We start from the raw sequence: 19,476 nt of genomic DNA, 5'->3' as shown, positions 1-19,476 counted from the left end.
GCATATGTTGATTTTTCTTCTATTCCCTCATCTTAGATGCTTTATTTCCTTGGCTTTGGTGTCTCCAGAGTTCTTGAGAGTGTCTCATGCTTCTTGTTCTTCCCTCTCTGATTCCTTCACAGGAGGAATTGTCTTCAGAACATCATCCTTGGCTATCATTTCTTATCACGTGGCATGTTCTTCTGAAATTATTCTGTTCATTTGCATGACTTTAACTACATAGCATAATGGTGTCCGCTAAGTTCATGTTTCCAGGCCCTGAGCTCTCTGTGAGCTGTTCAATTTGCTTTTTGTAGGGGGAAAGGCATAATTTGTATCATTTGCTGATTTCTGTATAATAAATACTCTCTACAGCCAATTTCAAGCTACTGATGTTTTAACAACAAGCTCACAAAGTTCCCAAATATTAACAATTGGCTTTTGCAAGCTATGGACCTAAAACAGGCTGCCAGATATATCCCAGCAAAAATGGGTTTATTTGGGATCCGCAGATAATTACAATTTGGGGTCTGCAACTGTGGTGAGCCACATGCAAGTGTCCTATAGCAAGGGAAGGAGAACACTTTTATAGAGGGGAAAAAGGAAGTTGAGAGGGCTCTAGTAAATAAAGCATCTATGGCTTTTCATTGGCTGAGTTCTTGCCAAGAAAGAAGAGAAGTCTTTCTTTATCATGTTGGGCTCTGCTCCCATCACAGGGCTTGAGAGCATCCCCTTTTGGTCTCCTGATTTGATTTAATTGAGGTTTCTGTTTCTTAATTTTTTGCACAAGCTGATATGAATTGGTTCCAGTACACCGGAGAGACTGCCAGATGTCACCATTTGGTTTCTGTGGAATTTCAAAATCAATATGCCCCAAACTAACTCCTGTTATCTTCTTCTCTCCCAGCCTTCTCCTTTTCAGTAATTAACACTATCACTCATTTATTTGCTTAAGTCAGAGTCCTAGACGTCATCCTTTTGATTTGTTCCCTACCATCATCCTCCACATCTGATCGGTAACCAAATCTGCTATTATGTCTTTGTCCTTAATATATCTCAAAATGACAGTAGCTCCAGTGATCCTAACTGAATCTGGGTCATCATTATCTCTCACTTGGATCACTACAGTAGACTTCTTATTGGTATCTTTACTTCTGGCCCAGTTGATTCTGCTTTCAATTGATTCTCCATGCAATGACCAGAAGGATCTTTCTATGATGCAGGCCTAATCAATGCCACATTCTTACTTATATTCCTCGGTTGTTCTTCCCATACAATTTGAGTAAAGTTGCAAATCCTTCAGGATACATACAAGGCCCTTCATGGGCTGATACATACTAATCTACCCAGCATCAATTCTTACCTCACAGACGACAGCCAACATCCTATAGTTAGATATTAATTAATTATGCTCCTTCTTTTGATTCCAAGCCTTTACTCACGCTCTTTTCTCTTACAAGACTGATATTATCAATAATAAAGCCAATACTGTAAGTGTGTAACATAATGTTTTACCAGGCTTTATTCTAATTTCCTTATTAGTATTTTTGTTTAATCCTCATAATCACTCTAGTAGTTGGTTTTCTGTTTCCTTTTTAAAATAATTTAGGGACAGAGGGCTTCCCTGGTGGCGCAGTGGTTGAGAATCTGCTTGCCAATGCAGGGGACACGGGTTCGAGCCCTGGTCTGGGAAGATCCCATATGCCGTGGAGCAACTAGGCCTGTGAGCCACAACTACTGAGCCTGCGCGTCCGGAGCCTGTGCTCCGCAACAAGAGAGGCCACGATAGTGAGAGGCCCGCGCACCGCGATGAAGAGTGGCCCCCGCTTGCCGCAACTGGAGAAAGCCCTCACACAGAAACGAAGACCTAACACAGCCAAAAATAAATATATTAAAAAAAAGAAAAAAAAATAATTTAGGGACAGAGAGGTCAACCAACTCTTCTAAACTTACACAGCGAGTAAATGCGGGCACTATATTATTCCTCAATGCCCCACCCCCTCCAAATCTTAACCCTCAGTATAACTTCTGTTTATAGTTCCTGTTCCTCAGGAAGCTTTTAAAAATGGAAATCTTTCTATGTCTTCCCATAGTACACGCTACTACTCCTTATCCTTGGCAAACTTCTGTGGAACTGCCTGTTTACTTGTCCTTGACCCCAATATCATTTTTCCAGAGACAAGGCTATCTCTTGCTTACCACTGTATCTGAAGCACTTAGTAGGGTATTCAGTACATAACAAATATAAATTCATATTTGTTGAATGAATAAATGTTGAAAACTGAGAAAATGCCACTTGAGATCAGTAAGGCTCAATAATTTATAGATTCATATTACTGACTGAGTTTAAAATGGGAGCCAAACATCATACAATAGAGAAACTCACTAAAGCCATTTCTCACTGACATATTTGATTGACACATTTAATTTGGGAACATAATACAAGAAATGAACTGAAGGAAAATATGAATTGCAGAATTATATAGATTACATATTGCTAAGGAAATTTACAGACCTTCTTATCCATTCTTCTAGCTGTATAGATAAGGAAACTAAAGTCAATGCAAACAGTTAGATCTGTCCAATCTTTTTATTCATTCAACTTTCTTACGAGATTAAACTAGGAAGCTCAAGAGGTGTTTTTGTTCTTAAAAAGGAATAAGTATTTGAATAAGGAATAAGAAATAAGGAATAAAAATTTGGATCTGAGATTTTAACATTAAATCATCAGTTTTTTGATACTGAAAGCTACAACTGCTACTTTGTTACAAACATTAACTATATTTACAATAGTTGATAGAAAAATAGGGTACACGAGATGTAAAAGGAAAATGTATTACATAAGTTTATCTTGAGTTGCTTTTTAAAGTCTCTTTTCACATTGACATTAATAGAAATATACTCTAATGATAGCTTGGTAAAGTGAATTTTATTGCTCAGTACTTCTTCCATCTCTGTAAATTGAAGATGGCACAACTATTTTCAAAGGGTTTTTATAACAAACAATTGTAATAATTCTGTAAAACTTTAGGGAGTGTCTCTCATTTAGTAGATACTCTTTAAACATTTGCTGAATAACAAGACTTTTGCTGACTTAATCCTTTCTTACTTTCATTTTAACAATGCAGTTTTTGTGTGTGTTGCTGTTGTTATTTTGTTGTTTCTGTTGCTTTCAGTTGTGGATGTAGTTTTATTATTGCAGTCAGAGTCTGAAAACCTCTCATACCTCCACACCCAACTTCCCTGAAATCACTATTCACAATTTGTAGTGTGACAATGTAGATGTCCAGGAAACACTGCTAGAGATTTCTGCCATGAGATATTAGGTTTTAAGCTCTTAGGCTGCAGCTGTGAAATGTGAATTTAGAGTTTTCTAAAGGAATTTTAATTTTGTCATTAAGAATGGCCATTTATTATCATTCTTTTTTCAGTACAGAGGATTTAAATGTTGCCTCAAAAATTAAACAGAGCATTTGAAAACATTTTTTTTCAAAAGCCAATCTGTAGCTTTGTAATATAGTCTGAAGTCAGGGAGCCTGATTCCTCCAGCTCCGTTTTTCTTTCTCAAGATTGCTTTAGCTATTCGGGGTCTTTTGTGTTTCCATACAAATTGTAAAAATTTTTGTTCTAGTTCTGTGAAAAATACCATTGGTAGTTTGGTAGGGATTGCATTGAATCTGTAGGTTGCTTTGGGTAGTAGAGTCATTTAAACAATGTTGATTCTTCTGATCCAAGAACATGGTATATCTCTCCATCTGTTTATATCATTTTTGATTTCTTTCATCAGTGTCTTACAGTTTTCTGTATACAGGTCTTTTGTCTCCTTAGGTAGGTTTATTCCTAGGTATTTTATTCTTTTTGTTGCAGTGGTAAATGGGATTGTTTCCTTAATTTCTCTTTCTGATTTTTCATTGTTAATGTATAGGAATGTAAGAGATTTCTGTGTATTAATTTTGTATCCTGCAGCTTTACTAAATTCGTTGATTAGCTCTAGTAGTTTCCCAGTGGCATCTTTAGGATTTTCTATGTATAGTACCACATCATCAGCAAACAGTGCCAGTTTTAAAAAACTAAAAATAGAACTACCATATGGCCCAGCAATCCCACTACTGGGCATATACCATAAGAAAACCATAATTCAAAAAGATACATGTACCCCCATGTTCATTGCAGCACTATTTACAATAGCCAGGACATAGAAGCAAACTAAATTATGTCCATTGACAGATGACTGGATAAAGAAGATGTGGTACATATATACAATAGAATATCACTCAGCCATAAAAAGGAATGAAATTGAGTCATTTGTAGTGATGTGGATGGACCTAGAGTCTGTCATACAGAGTGAAGTAAGTCAGAAGGAGAAAAACAAATACCATATATTAACGCATATATATAGAACCTAGAAAAATGGTACTGACGAATCTAGTGGCAGGGCAGAAATAGAGACGCAGACGTAGAGAAAGGACTTGTGGACACAGAGGGGGAAGGGGAGGGTGGAACGAAGTGAGAGAGTGGCATGGACATATATACACTACCATGTGTAAAACAGAGAGCTAGTGGGAAGCCTCTATATAGCACAGGGAGATCAGCTCGGTGCTTTGTGATGACCTAGAGGGGTGGGATGGGGAGGGTGGGAAGGAGGACCAAGAGGGAGGGGATATATGTATACATAGAGCTGATTCACTTTCCTGTACAGAAGAAACTAACACAGCATTGTAAAGTAATTATAATCCAATAAAGATGAAAAAAAAATAAAAGCCAGTCTGTTAGGAAAAATTCTACTGATCAAATATATGGACAATTGTATTTCCTTCACTTGCTTTCTTTACTAGAAACATCAGCATCTCTCTCCATTCAGGCCTTCATTTGTGCTTGGGTTTTGGTTTGGATATGACAGGTTTCTTTTTTTTCCTCTTTAAATATGCTTAATGGGGCTTCCCTGGTGGCACAGTGGTTGAGAGTCTGCCTGCCAATGCAGCGGACACGGGTTCGAGCCCTGGTCTGGGAAGATCCCACATGCCGCGGAGGAGCTGGGCCCGTGAGCCACAACTACTGAGCCTGCGCGTCTGGAGCCTGTGCTCGGCAACAAGAGAGGCCGCGGTAGTGAGAGGCCCGCGCACCGCGATGAAGAGTGGCCCCCGCTTGCCGCAACTAGAGAAAGCCCTCGCACAGAAACGAAGACCCAACACAGCCAAAAATAAATAAATTAATAAAAGAAAGATTAAAAAGAAAAGAAAAAAAATTTTAAAAAAATATGCTTAATGTTTAGGGAGCCTGTTTATACATCAAAATTTACATACATTCTATACCTTTTTATAGCATCTCATCATGTATTTGATATGGATAAGATGATCTTCATCATTAGAAAACAGGTAATAATTTGCATTTTTCATTGTATATCCACATTTTTTCTTCCTTCTCAGCAGTCATTATAGTGCTATGGATTTCTCTCTGGATTCATTTATCATGGGTAAATGAATATTGAAAAAATATTGAAAAAATATTCAATTTGTACATTTTTCTCTATTTAATTCTTTTCTTTATAAACCAGTGGATTATATATTTCATCATATTTTATTGTCTGGAATAGCTTCTGAACAAGAAAATACACAATTTGCATTCCTGGACCACTGAATGAAATGGAAATGAAATTGATGACTTCAGCACAACTTCGACTGAGGTAAAACTCAGAATGTTTTTCTTTTTCTCTATAGACATACTCATTGTTTTATTTTTTGCAAAGCAGATCCATTTAACACAGCAATTAAAACACTACATTAGGAGTCAGTTCAGTTCTGTCTTTGGCTATATTGAATACTGGCTCTAGTCCTGTTTCCCAAATAATCTGTAACTATAACTCTCGTCAGTTATAAATTGTGTTTTCTTTCATTGTTAACATGAAACTGACATTGGTTATTTATTTAATCCTACACAAGTGTTTAGAGGATGGTTGTGAATGTGACTGTTCCTTTTAGAAAATATATTTGGTACTGACAGTCTACAAGCAACATTAGCTAGCACATATTTTCTCCAAAGACACAAGGAAAAAAAATAGCAATTCTCTCAATACTACAAAGAACCATGCCTTGGTGTAATCTACATAATAAGTACATTTTTCTAAGAATTCTCATAATGTGATTTATTCTACATATATGTCAATAATAGGCATGCTAGACAGTAAAATTATGAGAAAGCTATAATGGTTAATTGTAGTACCCAGAACCAAACTTCCCGAGTCTGAGTTGACTTTGCCACTGATAAACTATGGTTACATGGACAAATTACTTAATTGTTTTCTCTGTGACTCTTTTCTTCACTTGCAAAGATACAGACATTCCCCCTAGAAAGGCACACATACATGTATAATTTAGACTATAATTTTAGGTGTTTCTGGGCCCCCTGAGACATATCCATACACTCTGGGTAAGAAGCCCTGACTAATACACTATGGAAAGTATTAATACTATCTAGCACTCTTGCTGTACCTTACCTAAAAACTCAAAGTGTCAAGACAGACATAAAATTTTATGTACTTGCAAATGTATATTGGCCCACATCTTTCAGAAATTAAGCCTGAATAAATGCATTTACTAGTTGATTTAAAACCAACCAACCAACCTTCCTTTAACTATAGCCTTATCATACAATGTAGAATTCTGAAGTCAAAATATGCTCACCTGGGGACAGTATTCCCATTTTTAAAAAAAAATATTTTTAAAGAATAGCCACGGGAAGCAACTTATTCTCTACAATTTTGAAAAACTGGCAGGCTTACTATTCCCATTCTGGTTAATTTTGGGAGCTTAGTGTATAACTCCCTGAAGAAGTAAGCTACATCATCCTTCACATTACCCTTCTCAGGGTCTGGTGCCTTCTGATACAGATTCTTACTTCATTTTAATGATGAGTAAGTCTATGTAAATTCCAAAGGGTCTTACAATCACCAGCATTTCAAAAATACAGCTTGGCATATCTCTTCAGTATAACAGGCAATGGTTTTCACATATACTAGGCAAAAATTATCACTAGAAATTTCAAGAAGGAAAATGAGTTTCTCCTAGAAGAAAATACATAAGTGATTATCATAGTTTGTAGAAAATATACATTTATCGAATAGGAGGCCCTCTTCCAAATTATGGGATATTTTGTATAAAAATAAATATTTAGAGATTTTTTTTATAAAGGCTAATGTAGGTTTAAGTTGCTCGTGGTTTGTCACTAGCTAACTCTATGCTTACCCATTAAAAAAGCAACAACAGGTTAGTTCTTCTGAGCTGCAACATTAAATATATATATATGTATATGTAACATATATATTTATTTAAATATAGTGCAGTATTTGTATCCTCAAAATTTAGTTATGAAGATTTAAAAGTTTCTTTTGCTTTCATTTTTTTCCCCAACCATTCATTATGAAAATTTCAAACTTACAGCAAAGGTAAAATAATCATTTATTTTTTAATTAAAAATGTTTACTAAGTTCCCATTAAATACAAGGCAAAATATTTGCTTTGAATCTGCTTGAAAAGATATGACATTTTCACAGGAAATAATAACTATCAATAGAATCAGAGAATGTATTCCGCCTAACTCTAAGCTCTACATAGAGATCCAGAGTGGAAGAGGGCCATAACTCAGTTAATATGATCCATGTCAGTTACAGCCTTGGAATCAACTCACATGAATTATTTCAGACTGTTTTAGAGATTCTATTGTATTTCATGGTACTGGCAACATGCAGGTAAATTCATTAGCATGCATGCACATTCATGTGCCAACACACAAACACACATACACACACACACTGGATTTGACAGTGAACTCTGTCCTTCCACGAAGAAAAAAAGGGGAGCGGAGGAATAGCAAAGTTTTTCTTCCATTGTATGGGTGTAAATTACTTTAAATAAATATTGTTATCACTATTCAGAAGCACATGTTTATCTTTAAAATGCCATTGATTTGAAAAAACAGACTCGGAATTCTACATTATAACGGCTAAAAATCACGTTTGTGAGGAAAAGAATAAGACTGCCAGATATTTGGCTTTGTGTAGTCTCATGCTAAAATGTTTATTGGCATTGTTATATACAGAATGCTGAAAGAGATGTTGTTCATTTAAAGGGAATATATTAAATTGGGAACTCTGCAATCATGTGTTGTATGAAGAAGCCGAGTGAATTTGGAGGCTCTGACATCATATTCTTTAGTGTTAGCACTGATTCAATTTATAGACTACTGTTTGTAAAAATCTTTCCTGATAGAAAAATATGAGAGACTAATAAATATGAGTGTATTTCATCTCACTCCCTCTAGTGAAAGTATTACTAAAATAACTTAATCAAATTCTGAGGTTTTTTTTTTGTTATTTGCACCAGGCATATGAGTGGCAGAGTTAGCTATCTTCCTTCTGTGATGTTTATTATATTCTTTCTGAGGGAGTAGGGCCATACCAGAGCAGTGGGACCAATTATAGTAGCATCTGAATGAAAATCTTACCTGTCCCTTCAGGTGACCACTGGGAAAAACATACAGTAATGTTTAACCACGATATTTTGTACTTATTTTTACACATCTTTAAGGAATACATTTTATTCCTAAGAAAAACTATCTAATAATAGTAGGACAATCGAATGATCAAATGTTTCACTATCGATGATTCACAAAAACTGAACGTGTGTTGTGTGCTGTGTTGTCATGTAGGCACTGGAGTATGAGACTGTGTGTTTCAGTGCTTACCCACTCATCGGTGAACTCTATGACTTTGGCAAGTTGACCTCTCAAAGAATCATTGCCCTTTGTAGATTAGATACATAGAGAGATAACATATTTCAAAAGTTTGTGGTAAGGAATAAATGAGAGACTATTTAAAAAAAGAGCTCGTGCAGTAGTTGTCATAGAGTCAATACTTAATAAATACTGGGTTATTGCTATTAGGCATGTCTACCCTGGGATTTTGTCCCCTCTAAGGATAACCAGTGATTTTCAGGTCTTGACCAGCCACTATAATATATTCAGCCATAAGAGTGAGTAATGAAATTACTAAGCTGGAATGTATTCAACATCATTCCTCAGGAGGAGCTCAGCATAGCAGTGGTAGCTAGAGATACAAACTTTGCAACTAGACTCCGTGTTTAAGTCCCAGCTCCGCTACTCATTAGCCGTGTGACTTTGGATGAGTCAACAACCGATGCCTCAGTGTCCTCACCCACATAACAGCAATAACAACACAATCAACCATTTATAGTTGTTATAAAGATTAGAAACACTATTGCTTGAACCACCCTTAGAATGGTGCCTGTTGTTTAGGAAACATAACTTAAGTGTTTGGTAAATAAATGTAAGCCACTGCAATATGGTGTGGGTCTTTCCCTGTATTAAATATTTTATGTCTAGGTTTCAAATATATTGAATACAAATATATTACAGGTGCATGAATCAGACTGGGAACATAACGTGCAACGAGCCTGAATCACACCCCTCCTGGCATAGAATAAAGTAGAATTTTGAAGCTCCAATGTAGAATGACTAGGATAGACCCAATTCTATACGCTGCTTGGTTTGGCATTGACTCTGCTTAGGATGCCTTAGGACCATGTTCATCATCATAAACAACTCTACTATGTTTCTTTGGCTCAAAGAGTATTACTATTTAAGTAAGAAGTGAAAGAAATAGGAGAGAAAAAGCTCATATCCTTTCTTTCAATATACCCTTACAAAAAAAGCCAATTAAATCAACCTCTAAAATACTTATCAAATGTAATCTGAGTACTCAGACCTAAAGTGAGGACTGCATCTTCAGAACATCTTTTCCTGTAATGGGGTATATTTGCTTCAGGGAACTGGGGCTATGCTGCTGACAAATCTCACCGTGTCTGCTTTTTATAGTTGATAATTCTCTTATTAAAAAATACTTACGGCTTGCCTGGTGGCGCAGTGGTTGAGAATCTGCCTGCCAATGCAGGGGAAATGGTTTCGAGCCCTGGTCTGGGAAGATCCCACATGCCGCGGAGCAACTAGGCCCGTGAGCCACAACTACTGAGGCTGCGCGTCTGGAGCTTGTGCTCCGCAACAAGAGAGACCGCGATAGTGAGAGGCCCGTGCACCGCGATGAAGAGTGGCCCCCGCTTGCCGCAACTAGAGAAAGCCCTCGCACAGAAACGAAGACCCAACACAGCCAAAAATAGATAAATAAACAAACAAACAAACAAATAAATAAATAAATAAAATACTTATATTTACTTTTAACAACTGTTTTGCCTGTAGGTGATGTGATTTCAGGCCCTATGTAACTTCACTAAATTCTTGTCCAAATCACATAAAATATTAGTATTTAAAAATATATAGTATGGAGGGGACCTTCAAGATGACAGAGGAGTAAGACATAGAGATCACCTTCCTCCCCACAAATACATCAGAAATACATCTACATGTGGAACAACTTCCTACAAAACACCTACTGAACGCTTGCAGAAGACCTCAGACTTCCCAAAAGGCAAGAAACTCCCCAGGTACCTGGGTAGGGCGAAAGAAAAAAGAAAAAACAGAGACAAAAGAATAGGGACGGGACCTGCACCTCTGGGAGGGAGCTGTGAAGGAGGAAAAGTTTCCACACACTAGGAAGCCCCTTCACTGGCAGTGGGGGGGGGGGCAGGAAGCTTCGAAGACACAGAGGAGAGTGCAGCAACAGGGGTGCAGAGAGCAAAGTGGAGAGATTCCCGCACAGAGGATCGGTGCCAACCAGCACTCACCAGCCCGAGAGGCTTGTCTGCTCACCCACCGGGGCGGGCGGGGGCTGGGAGCTGAGGCTCGGGCTTCGGAGGCCGGATCGCAGGGAGAGGACTGGGGTTGGCTGCGTGAACACAGCCTGAAGGGGGCTAGTGCGCCACAGCTAGCCGGGAAGGAGTCCGGGAAAAGGTCTGGAGCTGCCGAAGAGGCAAGAGACCACTGTTTTGGGGTACGCCAAGACAGGGGATTCAGAGCACCATCTAAAAGAGCTCCAGAGATGGGCGCGAGCCTTGGCTATCAGCACAGACACCAGAGAGGGCATGAGACACTAAGGCTGCTGCTGCAGCCACCAAGAAGCCTGTGTGCAAGCACAGGTCACTATCCACACCTCCCCTCCCGGAAGCCTGTGCAGCCCACCACTGCCACGGTCCCATGATCCAGGGACAACTTCCCCGGGAGAACACACAGAGTACCTCAGGCTGGTGCAACGTCACACCGGCCTCTGCCACCGCAGGCTTGCCCCTCATTCCGTACCGCTGCCTCCCCCCGGCCTAAGTGAGCCAGAGCCGCCTAATCAGCTGCTCCTTTAACCCTATCCTGTCTGGGCAGGAACAGACGCCCTCAGGAGACCTACACGCAGAGGCGGGGCCAAATCCAAAGCTGAACCCCAGGAGCTGTGCGAACAAAGAAGAGAAAGGAAATCTCTCCCAGCAGCCTCAAGAATAGCGGATTAAATCTCCACAATCAACCTGATGTACCCTGCATCTGTGGAATACCTGAATAGACAACGAATCATCCCAAAACTGAGACTGTGGACTTTGGGAGCAACTGTAGACTTGGGGTTTGCTTTCTGCATCTAATTTGTTTCTGGTTTTATGTTTATCTTAGTTAAGTATTTAGAGCTTAGTATCATTGGTAGATTTGATTATTGATTTGGTTACGCTCTTCCTTATTTTTTATATATATATACATTTTTCTTTTCCTCTTTTAGTGACTGTGTATGTGTATGCTTCTTTGTATGATTATGTCTGTATAGCTTTGCTTTTACATTTGTCCTAGGGGTGTGTCTGTCCGGTTTTGTTTTTTGTTTTAGTTTTTAGCACTTCTTATCATTGGTGGATTGTTTTTTGGTTTAGTTGCTCTCTTCATTCTTTCTTTCTTTTTTCGTTAATTACTTTTTTATTTTAAAATTTTTAATAATTTTTTTTATTTTTTATTTTACTAACTTTCTTTTCTTTTCTTTCTTTCTTTCCCTTTTTTTCTCCCTTTTCTTCTGAGCTGTGTGGCAGACAGGGTCTTGGTGCTCTGGCTGGGTGTCAGGCCTGAGCCTCTGAGGTGGGAGAGCCAAGTTCAGGACATGGTCCAGCAGAGACCTCCCAGCTCCACATACTATCAAATGGCAAAAGCTCTCCTAGAGAACTCCATCTCAATGCTAAGACCCAGCTCCACTCAACGACAAGCAAGCTCCAGGGCTGGACACCCTATGCCAAACAACTAGCAAGACAGGAACATAACGCCACCCATTAGCAGAGAAGCTGCCTAAAATCATAACAACTTCACAGACACTCTAAAACACACCACCAGATGTGGTCCTGCCAATCAAAAACACAAGATCCAGCCTCATCCACCAGAACACAGGCACCAGTCCCCTCCACCAGGAAGCCTGCACAACCCACTGAACCAACCTTACCCACTGGGGGCAGACAACAAAAACAATGGGAACTACGAACCTGCAGCCTGCAAAGAGGCAACCCCAAACACATTAAGTTAAGCAAAATGAGAAGACAGAGAAATACACTGCAGATGAAGGAGCAAGGTAAAAACCCACCAGACCAAACAAATGAAGAGGAAATAGGCAGTCTACCTAAAAAAGAATTCACAGTAATGATAGTAAAAATGATCCAAAATCTTGGAAATAGAATGGAGAAAATACAAGAAATGTTTAACAAGAGACTAGAAGAACTAAAGAGCAAACAAACAATGAAGAACAACAAAATAAATGAAATTAGCAATTCTCTAGAAGGAATCAATAGCAGAATAACTGAGGCAGAAGAATGCATAAGTGACCTGGAAGATAAAATAGTGGAAATAACTACTGCAGAGCAGAACAAAGAAAAAAGAATGAAAACAATTAAGGACAGTCTCAGAGACTTCTGGGACAATATTAAACGGGTCCCAGAAGAAGAGAAAAAGAAAGGGACTGAGAAAATATTTGAAGAGATTATAGTTGAAAACTTCCCTAATATGGGAAAGGAAATACTCAATCAAGTCCAGGAAGTGCAGAGAGTCCCATACAGGATAAATCCAAGGAGAAACATGCCAAGACACATATTAATCAAACTATCAAAATTAAAAACAAAGAAAAAATAAAAGCAGCAAGGGAAAAGCAACAATTAACATACAAGGGAATCCCCATAAAGTTAACAGCTGATCTTTCAGCAGAAACTCTGCAAGGCAGAAGGGAGTGGCAGGACATATTTAAAGTGATGACACGAAAAAGCTACAACCAAGATTACTCTATCCAACATGGATCTCATTCAGATTCGATGGAGAAATTGAAACCTTTACAGACAAGCAAAAGCTAAGAGAATTCAGCACCACCAAACCAGCTTTACAACAAATGCTAAAGGAACTTCTCTAGGCAGGAAACACAAGAGAAAGAAAAGACCGACAATAACAAACCCAAAACAATTGAGAAAATGGTAATAGCAACATACATATTGATAACTACCTTAAATGTAAATGGATTAAATGCTCCAACCAAATGACATAGACTGGCTGAATATATACAAAAACAAGAGGTGTATATATGCTGTCAACAAGAGACCCACTTCAGACCTAGGGACACATACAGACTGAAAGTGAGGGGAGGGAAAAAGATATTCCATGCAAATGGAAAACAGAAGAAAGCTGGAGTAGCAATTCTCGTATTAGACAAAATAGACTTTAAAATAAAAACGATTACAAGAGACAAAGAAGGACACTACATAATGATCAGGGGATCAATCCAAGAAGAAGATATAACAACTGTAAATATTTATGCACCCAACATAGGAGCACCTCAATACATAAGGCAAATGCTAACACCCATAAACGGGGAAATTGACAGTAAAACAGTAATAGTAGGGGACTTTTAACACCCTATTTTCACCAATGGACAGATCAACCAAAATGAAAATAAATAAGGAAACACAAGCTTTAAATGATACATTAAACAAGATGGACTTAATTGATATTTATAGGACATTCCATCCAATAACAAGAGAATACAGTTTCCTCTCAAGTGCTCATGGAACATTCTCCAGGATAGATCATATCTTGGGTCACAAATCAAGCCTTGATAAATTTAAGAGAATTGAAATCGTATGAAGTATCTTACCCGACCACATGCTCTGAGACTAGAAATCAATTACAGGAAAAACTCTGCAAAAAACACAAACACATGGAGGCTAAACAATACACTACTTAATAACCAAGAGATCATTGAAGACATCAAAGAGGAAATCAAAAAATACCTAGAAACAAATGACAATGAAAACACGACAACCCAAAACCTATGGGATGCAGCAAAAGCAGTTCTAAGAGGGAAGTTTATAGCAATACAATCCTACCTCAAGAAAAAAGAAACACCTCAAATACACAACCTAACGTTACACCTAAAGCAATTAAAGAAAGAAGAACAAAAAACCCCCGAAGTTAGCAGAAGGAAAGAAATCATAAACATCAGATCAGAAATAAAAGAAAAAGAAATGAAGGAAATGATAGCAAAGACCAATAAAACTAAAAGCTGGTTCTTTGAGAAGGTAATCAAAATTGGTAAACCATTAGCAAGACTCATCAAGAATAAAAGAGAGAAGACTCAAATCAATAGAATTAGAAATGAAAAAGGAGACGTAACAAATGACACTGCAGAAACACAAAGGATCATGAGAGATTACTACAAGCAACAATATGCCAATACAATGGAAAACCTGGAAGAAAGGGACAAGTTCTTAGAAAAGCACAACCTTCCGAGACTGGCCCAGGAAGAAACAGAAAATACAAACAGACCAATCACAAACACTGAAATTGAAACTGTGATTAAAAATCTTCCAACAAACAAAACCCCAGGACCAGATGGCTTCACAGGTGAATTCTATCAAACATTTAGAGAAGACCTAACACCTATCCTTCTCAAACTCTTCCAAAATATAGCAGAGGGAGGAATACTCCCAAACTCATTCTATGAGGCCACCATCACCCTGATACCAAAACGAGACAAATATATCACAAAAAAAGAAAACTACAGGCCAATATCACTGATGAACATAGATGCAAAAATCCTCAACAAAACATTAGCAAACAGAATCCAACAGCACATTAAAAGGATCATACACCACGATCAAGTGGGATTTATCCCAGGAATGCAAGGATTCTTCAATATACGCAAATCAATCAATGTGATACACCATATTAACAAATTGAAGGAGAAAAACCATTTTATCATCTCAACAGATGCAGAAAAAGCTTTTGACAAAATTCAACACCCATTTATGATAAAAACCCTCCAGAAAGTAGGCATAGAGGGAACTTACCTCTACATAATAAAGGCCATATATGACAAACCCACAGCCAACATCGTCCTCAATGGTGAAAAACTGAAACCACTTCCATTAAGATCAGGAAAAAGACAAGGTAGCCCACTCTCACCACTATTATTCAACACAGTTTTGGCAGTTTTAGCAACAGCAATCAGAGAAGAAAAAGAAATAAAGGGAATCCAAATCAGAAAAGAAGAATAAAGCTATCACTCTTCACTGATGACATGATACTATACATACAGAATCCTCAAGATGCTACCAGAAAACTACTAGAGCTAATCAATGAATCTGGTAAAGTAGCAGGATACAAAATTAATGCACAGAAATCCCTTGCATTCCTATACACTAATGACGAAAAATCTGAGTGAGAAATTAAGGAAACACTCCTATTTATCATTGCAACAAAAAGAATAAAATACTTAGGAATAAGCCTACCTAAGGAGACAAAAGACCTATATGCAGAAAACTGTAAGATACTGATGAAAGAAATTAAATATAATACAAACAGATGGAGAGATATACCATGTTCTTGGATTGGAAGAATCAACATTGTGAAATGACTATACTACCCAAAGAAATTTACAGATTCAATGCAATCCCTATCAAACTACCAATGGCATTCTTCACAGAACTAGAACAAAAAATTTCACAATTTGTATGGAAACACAAAAGACCCTGAATAGCCAAACAATCTTGAGAAAGAAAAACGGAGCTGGAGGAATCAGGCTCCCAGACTTCAGACTATACTACATAGCTACAGTAATCAAGACAGTACTAGCACAAAAACAGAAATATAGATCAATGGAATAGGATAGAAAGCCCAGAGATAAACCCACACATGTATGGTCACCTTATTTTTGATAAAGGAGGCAAGAATATACAATGGAGAAAAGACAGCTTCTTCAATAAGTGGTGCTGGGAAAACTGGACAACTACATGTAAAAGAATGAAATTAGAACAATCCCTAATACCATAGACAAAAATAAACTCAAAATGGATTAAAGACCTAAATGTAAGGCCAGACACTGTAAAACTCTTAGAGGAAAATATAGGCAGAACACTCTATGATATAAATCACAGCAAGATCCTTTTTGACCCACCTCCTAGAGAAATGGAAATAAAACCACAAATAAACAAATGGGACCTAATGAAACTTAAAAGCTTTTGCACAGCAAAGGAAACCATAAACAAGACCAAAAGACAACCCTCAGAATGGGAGAAAATATTTGCAAATGAAGCAACTGACAAAGGATTAATCTCCAAAATTTACAAGCAGCTCATGCAGCTCAATATCAAAAAAATAAACAACCCAATCCAAAAATGGGCAGAAGACCTAAATAGACATTTCTCCAAAGAAGATATACAGATTGCCGACAAACACATGAAAGAATGCTCAACATCAGTAATCATTAGAGAAATGCAAATCAAAACTACAGTGCGGTATCACCTCACACCAGTCAGAATGGCCATCATTAAAAAATCTACAAACAATAAATGCTGGAGAGGGTGTGGAGAAAAGGGAACCCTCTTGCACTGTTGGTGGGAATGTAAACTGATACAGCCACTATGGAGAACAGTACCATATGACCTGGCAATCCCACTACTGGGCATATACCCTGAGAAAACCATAATTCAAAAAGAGTCATGTACCACAATGTTCATTGCAGCTCTATTTACAATAGCCAGGACATGGAAGCAACCTAAGTGTCCATCGACAGATGAATGGATAAAGAAGATGTGGCACATATATACAATGGAATACTACTCAGCCATAAAAAGAAATGAAATTGAGTTATTTGCAGTGAGGTGGATGGACCTAGAGTCTGTCATACAGAGTGAAGTAAATCAGAAAGAGAAAAACAAATACCGTATGCTAACACATATATATGGAATCTAAAAGCAAAAAAAAATGGTTCTGAAGAACCTAGGGGCAGGACACGAATAAAGACGTAGACATAGAGAATGTACTTGAGGACATGGGGAGGGGGCAGTGTAAGCTGGGATGAAGTGAGAGAGTGGCATGGACATATATACACTACCAAATGTAAAATAGATAGCTAGTGGGAAGCAGCCGCATAGCACAGGGAGATCAGCTCCTCGGTGCTCTGCGTCCACCTGAAGGGGTGGGTTAGGGAGGGTGGGAGGGAGATGCAAGAGGGAGGAGTTATGGGGATACATATATACATATAGCTGATTCACTTCGTTATACAGCAGCAAGTAACACAACTTTGTAAACAATTATACTCCAATAAAGATGTTAAAAAACATATATAATATGATAGAATGCTAGGGAGGGAAAAGATTAAGGTTTAAAATTTTTTGAAAAATTCATCACCATTTCCATGTCTATAACAGTTTTCCAGTAAATGGTACTGATATACTCACAGAAGATGGGTTAGCTAAGTTAAGGTGCTTTAAGAAAATTCTGTGTGTGTTTATGTGTGTTTTGTAACATATGATTGTCTGCCATACCTCAATGCAAGAAATTCGTCTCCTAGGATCCTTCATATCATTCTATTTTCTCTTCCTCCAAATCACTGGAGAATTCTTTAAGTTTCTGAAGATGTTCAGGGATCATTACTGTTATGAAAGATAAATTGCTGATTGAAGCCTAAGAGCTACTTTTGGCCCAAAACAATACCTAAAGCTGTCAATGCTTGCCATTACCCTTTTTAAAGAAAATTATGCACTGGCCACTATAGAGGATTCTATCTGGGGTTCTTACTCATACACTTGTTCAGAGTATTTTTAAATGGAAAAATCGATAAAACTACTCTTGGGAACATTTGACATCCATGCAAAATTATTTCTCAAGGTAGTTGAACATTCTCAGAAGAGCCATCCAATAAAATTGGAACGTCCAATCAAAGGTTAATAATATTTGCAACTGATAAATAGTACACTCTCATACACACATATAATTGATATTTATCACATAATCCATTAATTCACTGTGAATATTTATTGAACACAAAATACATGACAAGTGTGATAACGTTTGAAAAAGAAATAGGCACCATCTCTTTTCAAGAAATTGAGTTTGATGTTAATTCTTGCCATTGAATTTCTATTTATGTGGGGATAAACTTACTTCAAATTTTAACCAACTACTTGAAAGTTGAAGAATGTTTCATGTAAAGTCCTTTGCTATGACCCCTGTGCACTTAAAACAGGTTGAACCATTCACTTCACATGTTCGGAGCTTTAAAAAAATGTCCTGTTAACATAAGATGTATTTACCAGCTTTGCACCTAACCTGGGTTTTCTGCTCCTTTCCACTATAATACAAGCTCCATGAAGTCAGGGATGTTTGCTGTGTGTCAATACAGTCTAATGCTTGAAGACTGCATGGGTACATACAGGCAGTCAAATAAACGTGAGTGATAAAATGAAACCCTCTCTCTTTTTTAGTATCTATGTAGCTTCACACCTTTTCAGATGTCTTTTTTTTCTTTAGTGGTGACAGAGCATGGTGACTGGGAGTGCCTATCTAGCGTCAGAGCTGCTGAGTTGGAATCCCAGTTCTGCCACTTACTTACTATGATATTGTGGGCAATCTTCATAAACCCTCTGTGTTCAGTTTCCCTACTTATAAAAGGGAGATAGTAGTACCTCTTCCAGGGGTTCCTTGTAAGGATTAAATAGCTAGTGCATGTAAATTATTTTTTGTACAGAAACTGGCACACTGTACGTTCCCCATAAGTGTAACCTATTGTTTTTATTACTTTTCCAGTCTAACATTTGATCTGTGACGTTATACTACAAGAAGTAATTTATACTCACTGTATGACTTTTCCTGTAACTTGTCACCCTCTGTCCCTGGAACACCACTTGAAACAAGGTAGATAAGCCTATCTTGATCCCCTCAAGTGAAGACAGAATTAGATATTTTAAGGCTGTGATTGAAGCATGTATAAAGCTTCTGTTCAGTCAGTCTGATTTGAGTGGAGGGGCCATGATGGGATAGAAGTAGAAATATGTTTGCAGAAGTTCAATAGGACTAGATTATAAAACATATATGATACTAGTGTGTCATGACTCATGGAAAGTTACAGAAGAGGGATGACATGTGAGTGCAGGTCTTTAAAGAAGTTTATGGCAGCTTTTTCTACAGTGTGCATTAGTATGAAATGTCTGGATGGGAGTGCAGAGAAGTGAGTAGAAGTGAGTAGAAGCAAGAAATTTTGCA

Source organism: Eubalaena glacialis, chromosome 10 (assembly GCF_028564815.1).
Source record: "Eubalaena glacialis isolate mEubGla1 chromosome 10, mEubGla1.1.hap2.+ XY, whole genome shotgun sequence".
Classification (NCBI taxonomy): Eukaryota; Metazoa; Chordata; class Mammalia; order Artiodactyla; family Balaenidae; genus Eubalaena; species Eubalaena glacialis.
The sequence above is the reverse complement of the archived record's forward strand: the minus strand, read 5'-3'. Positions refer to the sequence as shown.